This window comes from Taudactylus pleione, unplaced genomic scaffold (assembly GCF_031769625.1).
Source record: "Taudactylus pleione unplaced genomic scaffold, aTauple2 ptg000040l, whole genome shotgun sequence".
NCBI classification, from domain to species: Eukaryota; Metazoa; Chordata; class Amphibia; order Anura; family Myobatrachidae; genus Taudactylus; species Taudactylus pleione.
This window is the reverse complement of record NW_028284442.1, coordinates 24159257-24173016: the sequence shown is the minus strand read 5'-3', so window position 1 is coordinate 24173016 and position 13760 is coordinate 24159257. Positions and strand designations below refer to the sequence as shown.

The 13760-nt window shown below is 45.4% G+C and overlaps 1 protein-coding gene across 1 annotated transcript in view; it reads left to right on the top strand.

The window, feature by feature from the left end:
* Nucleotides 1–620: 620 nt before the first annotated feature.
* Nucleotides 621–13760, top strand: part of SCARF1 (scavenger receptor class F member 1) — a 151962-nt gene continuing 138822 nt past the window's right edge. The window contains exon 1 of the mRNA XM_088453847.1: nucleotides 621–644. The gene's annotated coding sequence lies outside the window, so the exon portion shown is untranslated. The remainder of the gene's footprint in view (nucleotides 645–13760) is intronic.

The following is a 13760-nucleotide window of genomic DNA, read 5'->3' as shown; positions in this document are numbered from 1 at the left end:
TTAACTGTGTACCTGGACAAACCATGTTGTAATGCAAGGGGTGTAAATACGTAAAAAAAAATTGCATGTAGGGTAAATACTGGCTGCTTTTGCATGTAGCCCACAAATACTGCACAGCTTTATTATTACTCTACCATTTAGATGTCAGTTTGGACACCTCCCTCCCAAATCTAAATCTCTGCACATTTTAAATCTGCCCCACCTGCAGTGCAACATGGTTTCATCAAGATGATCAGTTGAGAGAGATATCTCTCTCTATTCCCAACTCTGAATCAGGCCCATTGTCCATAAAACATGATTTTTAAAAAAAAATTATATTCACAGACAAAAAGAGCACTTTATGTAAGTGTATATATATATTTTTTATATATATATTATACACTGTATCAATATTATTACGGTGATTCACTATATCTTAAATGATTTTGTTGTTGTTTTTTTTCATAATCTTAGTATGTCATATTGTTTACACTTATTAGCCATTATTTGCACTATTACTCTGTTTGTTCAGCATGTTTGCTGTTGTTTACACAGAGTCTCCATGGTCACGCCGCTGGGGCCTGTTGCGTCACTTCGGCCGGATGTGAGGTTCCTTCCCGGAAGTGTTCAGACGGAGGCCTCGGGCGACGGAGGAAATCTAATGGGTAAGTGTATAAAAATTTCTATCTTACATTGCACATGTTTGTTATTGTCCTGAAGAAGGGGAGCACGTCCCCGAAACTTTGACCACCGCAATAAAGAGTTTTCACTTGTTTCACTGATGTTTAAGTCTCCTGAGAGCCGCTTTCTTTGGTTCTATATTATGGTTGGAGTGCTGGTCACCCAGGCGGGCACCGGAGCAAGTTACCCCTGGAGGGGACCGGAGTGCCGGAGGATTTTGCTTGGTGTGTGTGTATATATATATATTTGTATGTATATGTAACACGGGGTGTAGAAATAAGGACTCATGACAGGCAGGTTCTCGGTAAAACAGTGTCTTTACTAGCAGCAGACACTGCACTTTAGTATACATAGGCTTAGGCCTGGACACACAGGCACATAACATAAACAGAAGAAGGTAAATGTTCCAGCACTCCCAGTGGTTAATCGTCAGTCTGCTGCAATGGCCTGCAGCCACAATCTGCTATGGTCTTCTAGCACAGCCAATCTCATTAATCCCTAGCACTAAAGGAACTTTGGCCTACTAAACTGGCCACTAGCCGGCGTCCGTGCCCAGAGCACAGGGTGTATGAGAGTTTTAAACTCTTCCTGTTCTCCAGTGATGATTCCAGCTGGGTTTGTGCAAGCCAGAAAAACGCGGAGTTCCACACCTCCACTGCTACTGCAGAATGCACAGGCTTCACACTAGCCTCCCTTGGAGCGAGCTTATCCCACAGGAATGTGGTAAATTCAGGTGAGACGCAACCCCTCTCACCACAAAATAAATATATCTCTATATCGGTGGTCTGTGCATGAGCTCGCAGCGGCTAATTTCCCACAGTGTGATTGACAGTTGGGAAGCGTTTGGGGGAGATAACAGCTGGCATGTCACTACTGTTTTGGGGGGCTGTCGGAGACTGCAATCCTGTACGCAGAAAACATGGCTCCGGCCTCTCGGCTCCCGCAGCCATTCTGCGCAACCATAGGGTTACTCAGAAGGCCGATTTTCAAAGTAGCTGTGGCCAATGCTATGTCTTTGTACGCAGATTCTTGGATTTGCAATGCCGCTGGTGTGCGTCTCCATACAAATCTGCAACACTTACATAATCTCGCACATCCACTGCGTACACAAACGCAGTGATGGCAGCATTAGCGTTCATCTCTGAATCAGGCCCTCTGTCGGTTCTGCAATAAGTTTAATGACCCTTCATATGCTGCAACCAAGTGACAGGCACATACACAGACAAATGTATGTTTTGCTGAATGTTTAGTATTGGAATAAACCATTGGTTTTTTTTACAAAATACTGATCCTTTTATTAAAATAAAAAGTTGAGTATACGTTAAGGTAGGGGTGGGAAATAAGCCCCCCGCCCCCCCCCAGCTGTTGTAGAACTACACATCCCAACAGGCCCTGCCACAGTTTTGCTATTTGCCCATGCTAAAACTGTTGCAATGCATGCTTGGATTTGTAGTTCAACAACAGCCGGAGGGCCGCTTATTGCCCACCCCTGCTTTAAGGCATACAAGCAATGGTGAGTCCAGACTTGACCTGTCATAGCATACTCAACTGTGCCCTAACCACGTGTGTGCAGTGTATGATATAGAAGATGGATTTTAGGAGGCATTATAGCAAGAAATGCTCGGTTACTGGATTATATTGTCAATTTGAACATAGTGTTATTATGATATTAATGTCACTTTGACACCGTATTAACCAATCAGCGCATGGTTTTATTGATATGTGTTTCAAAGAGTAGGTCTATTTCCTACTTGCCATAAAAGCCGTCTAGGTCATTGCATAGACTACATGAATCCTATAGTTTATTTCTTAAATATGGCATTTCTATTTATTTTTGTGCCACCAGATGGTGCTGCAAACAATCCTTTCCCTCATTGCTGATTTTTAAAAACCAGTTACCCTAAAGCTGGCACCACCCATGCCCTGAACTGACTGCACAAAGGAACCTAAGATCAGTGTAGTACTTTTGACACATCAGATTTATTCAGGTTCTTGAAAAACAAGTTAAGTTAAAGGAGAGGAATAATGAGTGTTTTAAAAATTCTTTATTTGTCACTTTGGATGCCAATCTGGCAAATCTTCCAACATATCACATACTAAGTGGCCCCTGGACAGTTATATGTACAGATGTGTCCTCAATCATACATCTTTGCTGCAGTCGCGCTAAAAAGCCCGTCTCGGTGCGCCAGGTCCCATTAGACTCTGATAGTACCGGACGACTTTTTTGCATCTATGTTGCAATGATGCGACTAGGACACATCAGCAGATTATGCTGATTAATTTAATATGCGACTCTTGTATATCTGAGTCTCTGAATCTGTATACGAAGTGCTACAAGGAGCAGCCGCAGCTTTTTTCTTTCTGAGTTCCGTTGTGCTTCATATACAGACTCGGGTGCACACAGATATACAAATGCCGCATGTCATATTAATCAGCACAGTCTGCTGGTGTGTTGCATTGTGACGTAGACACATTTCCGGCGAAAAAAGACGTCCAATGCTAGCAGAGTAGCATGGGATCTGGCGACTTGCTCACGCCAGGCAAGACGCGCTGTGTGGTGCATTGAGGCTAGATCGGGGGTAGCCAACCTCGCTGCTGTGTGCTGGGCTGCACTGGGAGACTGCTCGCGGCTGCTAAGCAGCAGTCACAGCAGTCTCCAATGCCTGTGGGGAGAGCGATCACACTGATCGCGTCCCCCCACTGGCTACGCGCTGGGCTAAGATGCTCATAGCACCCCCTCTCCCCAGCGCGCGGCACTGCAAAAAAAAATTTTTCTCCCAAGGGGTGTGGCCACACCTCCCACAATTAGGCCACGTCCCCTTCTCCCCCTGGGCCCGTCGTGGCTTTCGGCGCCCCTGGTGGAGCTAATTATTTCTCTTGTGATTCTGTGAGGAGACCTGGAAAACATGCACTGTTTGTAGCTCTTGAGGACCAGAGTTGCCTACCCCTGGGCTAGATATGAGGACACATCTGTAAGCACAACTTTTACGTGCAATAAATTTGCATATGTTGGGCGCATCTTGCGCTATGACTCCATATAAAGAGATAGACGGACACTGGAAGTGATGGACCAAAGTATATTACAGGTGTTCTGTGCACCTTACGAAGGTTGTGCACAGGGATTTATTTTTTGTCTTTTTTTTTTTTAACAAAAGTATACCACAGGCTGCCTTTTTTTTTAATAATAATAATAATAATAATAATAATAATATTATTATTATTCTCCTAAAGTATTGAATTTTATTGCTAGCGGCATTATCTATGCATATGTTTATTTTACAACGTTAAGCTTGCTTATTTTACCTCTACATTTCATTACACTGCCTTGTCACATGAAGCCTCATACCATAATTACACAACAGGACAGGTCCTTTCCTCCGCACACTAATTATACTGCATCAATTTCATTACACAGCGCTGTAATCATTCACATCAGTCTCAGCCCCAGGGGAACACACACATTTTGGGCGGGATGCATCAACGCATATTTTGCTGTCAAACTTCCGAAAATTACGTTTCCAGAGGTTTAGCCGCTTACCACATATGCACCAAGCTCCGGAATGCAATACATTCTGGAGCTTGGATGCAGAAGGCATCACCATCTTTAGATGGCGTTACCCAATAGAAGCCATTTCCCCCTGAGAGGGACCAATTGGATCCCTCCCAGCACCCCCCGCAGCACTCGATGCATGCGCAGAAGGACTCCTGGATCGTAAACCTGGAAGTTCTTACCGGGAGAGCTGTCATTTGTGATTTTTTTTCAAGCATATGGTATTGGTAAACGCCGTTATACTTGCGATGAGTGGCGGGATATAGCATTCAAAATGTGATGCATCATGCAACCCGTCCTTTATCAGTCTATTGGTATGTTTTTTTAATCACCTAAAAGTGGGGAGAACATGAAAACTCCAAACAGATATCACCCTGATCCACCATAACTGTAGTGGTCTGTATCTAAACTCTCTGTTTGGCAGTCATGTGTACCATCATCACATTTTCCCACTCTCAGAATTAAAGAAACAGAAAATAACTCAGAAAGGAAAAAAACATTTACAATAGAAACTGCTAACAAGAAGTAAAGAAAACATAAGATGAACATACACACAGAAGTGCTGCAGACACCAGGGGGCCTATATATGAAATGTCCTGTTATAGAAGTAGATGGCAGAACATGGGCTCCAAAAATAGCCCCTATTGGTGAATATGAAAAAGTAAAATAATTTCTTTACGTCCGAGTTTGGACCCGGCTGAGCTACTGCAGATAATGGCAATTACCGCTAGCCCTCTAAAGATGCTGTTCTCTAATGGGGCCAAGCTCTGAAAAGTTAAGCTTTTGAGGGCTTAATAAATGGGACACTTTTGCAGTCCTCCTTGACAGCTATGGGGACCCCCTTGTTAAATAGCCAGGGAGCCCAAAAATGTGTCCGGATTAACAGCATTGTGAGCCTTTAATATATAGGCCCCCAAAACCCTGCTCCTTCCTTCCTCAATCTAAAAGTAATAAAACGTCCAAACCTTTAATAATTTAATAACGGTCTTTTCAATTTATTTTATGTTGTTTTGTATGCCAGACATGTAGCAATAATTGTAAGATGTCTCTATATTGCATATGATCACATAGGGAAACGTAACTATTGGGCTTTGGCGACCCACTTGTTTCAATTCCCTTACATTATAACACTGCCCGTGTCACATCCAGCTCTGTCCTCCCTAACACAATCACACAGATGGGTCACTGCCTATGACTTGTACGCAAAGCCAACGGTCTGATGCAGAACGGGTTCAGTTTTATCTCACGTAGTGCCCCCAAAGCTGCTGCTTGATTTACAGGTTGCGGACGTTCGGGGGCGGCGCTGGCCAGCGTTCCTGAAAACGGGGGCATGTCATCCCCTTTTTCTGGGAGTGCCGAGACCAGTGTTTATGTCTGCTGACGCAGATGTACTGGCCTCTGCAATGCAGATGAGGTGGCCAATCTGAGATGGCCAATGCTGCAACCATCACGTCTGATGGTTGCAATGGTGTATTGATGCTGCGTCCTTGGATGCAGCACTTGTATCTGCAATGCTGGTAGGAGGCATCTTTTGTCATCAGAAGGCTCCTGCAGCGTTAGCATATTTGTGTATAGCATACTACTCTGAATCAGGCCCTACGATCAGCTCATGCATCTTCTTAAATACTCTGGTCTTCTGTTAATGCATGAATGATGTACTGTAGTTGGCTACAGGTTGTTCTATCCTTACCCACTCCAAAACTGGTGACATGTCAGATATAACCAAAAAAAAAATAAAAATCCTCTGACCCGATTCCAGCGCCCCTTAAATATGTGACACAGAGGGCACCAGTTGTTGTGCTGTAGGCCTGTCATACAGAGAGGTTTTATTACATATTTATCCTCATCCCAATCGAAGACGTACTGTAGCTACTAATGTGTCATACCCCAACATGACACTGTAAAAAGCTGCACTGACTGTGAGACAATGATGGTAATATCCATTTCCTCCTGAATGACACACTTCCTGTTCTCTCCTTAATTACAGTCTGCCTTACTAGAAAGTACAACTGTGTGTCTTTTATTTCCTAAGAGGCAATTGTTCAGCTGTGTCCAGCTTACTATATTTAGACCATGAATTATTTTCTTTATGTTTTTATCATTTATATTTTTGAGCCTTAAGATGCACGTTTTGGATGGCTCATTGGTCCTACAGCTGCCGGGATTACATGAGACTTTCTTGTGTGCTGAGCTGAAAGGACAGAGTGGGAATGTCAGGAAGACTGAGCCCGATCTGCTGATACACTCAGGAAAAAGGTGCTTCCTATAAAACCGCTGACTGCTTATGGCAATAAAAGATGACAAGGAGCTGCACTGATTGTAACAATGATAGGAACATGCAAAGTATCAGGGGGAAGTCTACGCTTATGGTGGGAGTTTGCGCCATCCTGTGTCTCACATAAACATATAAAGAGATCAGCTCTGCTCTGACTGCTGTTGTTCATTGCAAGGTTTTTAAGATAACTCTTATAACCTCTTAATAAATAATCTCATTATTCAGCAAACTGAAACCTGACAATAAACTGACCAACCTAAAAACTGCACTCATGTTATGGAACTGTACAAAGATGAATGTGGTTAATAACAGAACAAGTGCATAATGGGCGGACCTGCAATGATCATGGTTTTTTATGCCTACAGAACAGGTGTAATGACGGGCCTCTCTTTGAGGATACCAGGTTACTATTTAGCTCCTCTATAATACCACTTTTACACCTAAATTCCGGGTCTGACCCGGAGTTGGAACAGGGTTCCAATCCGGATCAGACCCGCAATTTAGCCGGCACCGACCCAGGATATTCCCAAGTCGCTGCCGTTCACACCGGAGCCGGGTCTGCATAGACCCGGTTTTTCTGACGTTGAAGTGGACACTTGGAGATGACATCATCTCCAAGCCCCACTGAAGCCGGACCAATCGGCCGGCATGCGGAGCGCTCCAGGTCATCGTGACCCGGAGCATGCCGTTCACACTGCAGGGTTTCATAGGTTACTCCCGTGTTAAACCCTGCAAGTTACCTGGGTTGGATTGCCGGGTCACTCGACCCGGCGATCCAACCATCTCCCCTTTTACATCAAGGAGCTACCCGGGTTAACCCTGCAATAACCCGGGTTTTAGCTCCGGTGTAAAAGGGGTATTACTCAGCGTGGCTGACTAGCTCTATGTGCTATCTGAGAGACCCCAGTGGGTCCCTCTATGGCAGTGTTTCCCAACCTAGGCACTGTGGCCAATCACTAGCAGCAAGGCATGTCCAATTGGAAATAAAAGAAGAAATCATACAATCATTTTAACAAAAAGTTATCTAAATTTTTGACTTATCAACGTAACCACCTTTTGCAGATATCGCCAAACACACTCGTGGCCGTCCTTCAAAAGTGCTGCACTTGTAGGTTTCTTTGTTTTCATCCTTCTGCCCAGTTCATACAAAACCAGCTCGATGGGGTGTAAGCCTGCAGACTGTGCTGGCCATACCATGATTTAAAGCCTTCTGTCTAGTTCTTTTCTGCTGCATACACACGTAAAGATTTTCTGTCCAACCATCCAACTAGTTGATTGGTTGGAATGAAAATCTGGTAAGGTATGAAAGCAAATGACAATCAGCAATTTGGTCCCAAACGCCAGAAAAATGTCCAAAAACTGTTGTTCGAACAAACTGTTTAGAGCAAACATTAAACAAACTTGTCTGAGGACCATTTTCATCTGTTTTCTGGCATTTAGGAGCAAATTGCTGATCATCATTTACTCCCATACGTTACCAGATTTTCATTCCAACCAATCAACTAGTTGGATGGTTAGACAGAAAATCTTTACGTGTGTACACAGCTTTAGGTAGTTCTGACACAGCCTGGATGTGTTTTGTGTCATTATCTTCATGTAAGATGAACTCTTGACCAACTAGGCATAGATGAGGGGATTATATAGCACTGCAAAATGTTGTGATACCTGTTTAGTTTCGGAGTGCCAGTCACAAATTGGGATCCAGCAAAAGAGCCCCAGACTATGACGTTTGCTACTCCATGTTTGACAGTTGGTGCCACAGGGGTTTCTTATACCGCTTTTATACCAAATTTCCAGGTCTGACCCGGAGGTTGGAACAGGGTTCCAATCTGGATCAGACCCGGGACTTCCCCTGCGCCACCCCAGGATATTCCCAAGTGGGCGCCGCTCACACCGGAGCCGGGTTTGCAGTGATCCGGTACTTCAAGCCTTGTAGATGTTGTAATCTTCAAGTTCCACTGAAGCTGGTGTGCGTTGCGATCCGGGTCATCGTGACCCGGATCATACCATTCACACTGCAGGGTGGCACGGGAACGACCTGTGGCCAACCCTGCAAAATACCAGAGTTGGATCCCTGGGTCCCTGGACCGGGTGGATCTATTTACACCAACAAAAATCACGGATTGACTGGCATCAACCAGGGATTTTTAGCTCGGTGTAAAAGGGGTATAAGTGTTAAGTTTGTAAAACCCACCACTTAATGGCGCATTTAAGTACGAAATTTAAAAGGGCAATTCCTTTAATAACAAAATGGGGTGTTTTGGTATTTAAAGCATTGCCCTTTTACATGTCTTAAAAACGCCAAGAAGCCACAGATTTTACAAACTGACGCTTAATAAATAAACCCCACACACTGAGGAACTATTCTTTTGCCCACTTATCAGCATACAAAAACAAGGGTTTCAGTGTGTAAACCTTGCAATATTAAAATAGGCACCTATAAGCATGTAAATAGTATATTTATAGTAGGGGTGTGCACCGGCCACTTTTCGTGTTTTGTGTTTTGGTTTTGGATCTGGATCTTTCTTCGTGTTTTGGATCTGGATTGGTTTTGCCAAAATCACCCTTCCGTGTTTTGGGTTCTGGGTTTTGTGTTTTGGATCTGTATTTTTTTGAAAAAAAGCATAAAAACAGCTAAAATCACAGAATTTGTAGGTTTTTCTGCTCCTATGCTATTATTAACCTCAATAACCTTAATTTCCACTCATTTCCAGTCTATTCTGAACACCTCACACCTCACAATAGTGTTTTTATGTCCAAAAGGTTGCACCGAGGTAGCTGGATGACTATGCTAAGTGACACGAGTGGGCGGCACAAACACGTGACCCATCTAGGCGTGAAACTGCAGTGGCAGACAGGATGGCAGTTTGAAAAACTAGGCCCCAAACTGTACATAATGCAAAGAAAAAAAAGAGGTGCAAGATGGAATTGTCCTTGGGCCCTCCCACCCACCCTTATGTTGTATAAACAGGACATGCACACTTTAACAAACCAATCATTTCAGCGCCAGGGTCTGCCACACAACTGTGGCTGAAATGATTGGTTCGTTTGGGCCCCCACAAAACAAGCTGGCAATTAATGTGTCCCTGCACAAACTGGCTCTACGGAGGCAAGATGTCATCCTCATCCTCCTCATCCACCGATTCCTCACCCTCTTCAGTGTGTACATCCTCATCCTCACAAAGTATTAACTCGTCCCCACTTGAATCCACCACCACAGGTCCCTCTGTACCTTCTGGAGGCTGGTCTCCCTGGAAGAGCTGATAATTCATTTTGATGAACATCATCTTCTCCACATTCTGTGGAAGCAACCTCCTACGCCTTTCGCTGACAAGGTTCCCGGCTGCACTAAACACTCTTTCGGAGTACACACTGGAGGGGGGGCAACTCAGGTAAAATAGAGCCAGTTTGTACAGCGGCCTCCAAATTTCCTCTTTTTCCTGCCAGTACAGGTATGGACTGTCTGACATGCCTACTTGGATGCTGTCACTGATGTAATCCTCCACCATTCTGTCAATGGTGACAGTATCATATGCAGTGACAGTAGACATGTCAGAAATTGTTGCCAGGTCCTTCAGTCCGGACCAGATGTCCAAACTTGGTCCTGCCTGCCCTGCATCACCGCCAGCGGGTTGCTTAGGATACCTAAGTTTTTTCCTGGCAGCCCCAGTTGCGGGAGAAAATGAAGAAGGAGCCGTTGACGTGTCACGTTCCACTTCAGCTGACAGTGTGTTCACCAGCAGGTCTTTGCACCTCTGCAGGCTTGTGTCGGCCGGAAAGAGAGACACCACATAGGCTTTAAACCTAGGATCGAGCACGGTGGCCAAAATGTAGTGGTCTGATTTCAACAGATTGACCACCCTGGAATCCTGGCAAAGCGAATGAAGGGCTTCATCCACAAGTCCCACATGCCGAGCGGAATCGCTCCGTCTTAGCTCCTCCTTCACTTTCTCCAGCTGCTTCTGCAAAAGCCTGATGAGGGGAATGACCTGACTCAAGCTGGCAGTGTCTGAACTGACTTCACGTGTGGCAAGTTCGAAGGGCTGGAGAACCTTGCACAACACGGAAATCATTCTCCACTGCGCTTGAGTCAGGTGCATACCCCCTCCTTTGCCTATGTCATAGGTGGATGTATAGGCTTGTATGGCCTTTTGCTGCTCCTCCATCCTCTGAAGCATGTAGAGGGTTGAGTTCCACCGCGTCACAACCTCTTGCTTCAGGTGATGGCGGGGCAGGTTCAAGAGTGTTTGCTGGTGCTCCAGTCTTCGGCACGCAGTCGCTGAATGGCGAAAGTGGCCAGAAATTTTTCGGGCCACCCAAAGCGTCTCCTGCACGCCCCTGTCGCTTTTCAGAAAATTCTGCACCACCAAGTTTATTGTGTGAGCAAAACATGGGACGTGCTGGAATTTGCCCAGATGTAATGCCCGCACAATATTGGTGGCGTTGTCAGATATCACAAATCCCCAGGAGAGTCTAAGTGGGGTAAGCCACTGGGCGATGATTTCCCTCAGTTTCTCTAAGAGGTTGTCGGCGGTGTGCCTCTTACTGAAACCGGTGATACACAGCGTAGCCTGCCTTGTAACGAGCTGGCGTTTCTGAGATGCTGCTACTGGTGACGCTGCTGCTGTTGCTGCGTAAGGTGATACATCTACCCAGTGGGCTGTCACAGTCATATAGTCCTTAGTCTGCCCTGTTCCACTTGTCCACATGTCCGTGGTTAAGTGGACATTGTGTACAATGGCATTTTTCAGGACACTGAGGACACTTTTTCTGACGTTTCTGTACAGTCTCGGTATCGCCTGCCTAGTGAAGTGGAATCTAGACGGGATTTGGAACCGGGGACACACTACCTCCATCAATTGTCTAAATCCCACTGCACTAATGGCGGATACCGGACGCACATCTAACACCAACATAGCAGTCAAGGCCTCAGTTATACGTTTTGCTTCAGGATGACTGCTGTCGTACTTCATCCTCCTCGCTAAGGACTGTTGGAGCGTCAATTGTTTAGTAAAAGTAGTGGTGTTCCTACTTCCTCTCTGGGATGATGAACGACTCCCAGCAGCAGCAACAGCAGCAGCGGCAGCAGTAGGCGTAGCAATGCATCCCGGATAGGAGAGTCAGTCATGCCAGTGACATGGCCTGCAGGACTACTTCCGATCCTGACTAAGGAGGAAATTGACGAGGAGGGAGTTGACGGTGTGGTTTGCAGGCGCTTGGATACAACAGGACAATGGGATTTAGGTGTCCCTGGACTGCTTACGGTCTTAGCCAAAGTTTCTGAACTTGACAGTAACTTTTTATGAACGCGCTGCAGGTGCCGTATAAGGGAGGATGTTCCTAGGTGGTTGACGTCCCTACCCCTACTTATTTCACCTTTACATATGGTACATATGGCAAGACAGTTGTTGTCCGGATTTGGATAGAAATATTGCCAGACCAAAGAGGTGGAATGTTTGGTCTTCTGCCCAGGCATGACCGTGATGGGCTTTTTCATCCCACGGACAACAACTGTCTCCCCCGGAGCCTGATTTAAACAAACCACATCACCATCAGAATCCTCCTCGCCAACTTCCTCCTCAGCGCCAGCTACACCAGTATCCTCATCCTGTTGTACTTCAACAGTGACATCTTCAATTTGCATATCAGCAAGTGGACTGTGGGTGCTCCTTTCAGCACTTGCAGGGGGCGTGCAAATGGTGGAAAGAGCCACCTCTTCCCGTCCAGTGCTGGGAAGGTCAGGCATCGCAACCACCACCACACTTGGACTCTCCTTGGGGATTTGTGATATCTTCTTAGAAAGCACAGTTCTTCGCTGTGCTTTTGCCAGCTTAACTCTTTTGATTTTTTTAGTGGGAGGAGGGCTTCCATCGTCATGTGAAGCTGAACCACTAGTCATGAACATACTAGGGATCGACCTTAGCCGTTCCTTGCCACTCCGTGTCGTAAATGGCATATTGGCAAGTTTACGTTTCTCTTCAGATGATTTAAATGTTTTTTTCAAGGTCATTTTCCTGAACTTTGTCATTTGGGATTGTATGTGCCCTCTACTATGACATTGGGCATCGGCCTTGGCAGACGACGTTGATGGCATGTTATCGTCTATGTCATGACTAGTGGCAGCAGCTTCAGCACTAGGAGGAAGTGGTTCTTGATCTTTCTCTATTTTATTTTTATCGGAGAAAGTTTGGTCCTCCATTTATGTTATATCGATTTGATATATACGTGCGGCTAAACACAGAAAATATTTTTTTATTTTTGCTGGAGAGTAGTGCACTTTGTGGGTTACACCAGCCTTTAAGAAATGAGCCAGCTGACTCTTTACTTATGGGACACAGGCGCACGCTTAGCGCTGCTCCTTTGTTGATGCACGTGCGGCTACTGCGCACACAATTCACAAACACAGAAATTTTATTTTTTTTTTGGTTTGGACTGGAGTGTACTTTCGGGGGTTACAGCACCCTTTAACGGTCAAGCCAGCCGGCCCTTTACTTATGACACAGGCGCACGCTTGGCACTACTTTGTTGATGCACGTGCGGCTACTGCGCACACAATTCACAAACACAGAAAATAATTTTTTTTTTGGTTTGGACTGGAGTGTACTTTCGGGGGTTACAGCACCCTTTAACGGTCAAGCCAGCCGGCCCTTTACTTATGACACAGGCGCACGCTTGGCACTACTTTGTTGATGCACGTGCGGCTACTGCGCACACAATTCACAAACACAGAAAATAATTTTTTTTTTGGTTTGGACTGGAGTGTACTTTCGGGGGTTACAGCACCCTTTAACGGTCAAGCCAGCCGGCCCTTTACTTATGACACAGGCGCACGCTTGGCACTACTTTGTTGATGCACGTGCGGCTACTGCGCACACAATTCACAAACACAGAAAATTATTTTTTTTTTGGTTTGGACTGGAGTGTACTTTCGGGGGTTTCAGCACCCTTTAACGGTCAAGCCAGCCGGCCCTTTACTTATGACACAGGCGCACGCTTGGCACTACTTTGTTGATGCACGTGCGGCTACTGCGCACACAATTCACAAACACAGAAAATAATTTTTTTTTTGGTCTGGACTGGAGTGTACTTTGGGGGTTACAGCACCCTTTAACGGTCAAGCCAGCCGGCCCTTTACTTATGACACAGGCGCACGCTTGGCACTACTTTGTTGATGCACGTGCGGCTACTGCGCACACAATTCACAAACACAGAAAATAATTTTTTTTTTGGTTTGGACTGGAGTGTACTTTCGGGGGTTACAGCACCCTTTAACGG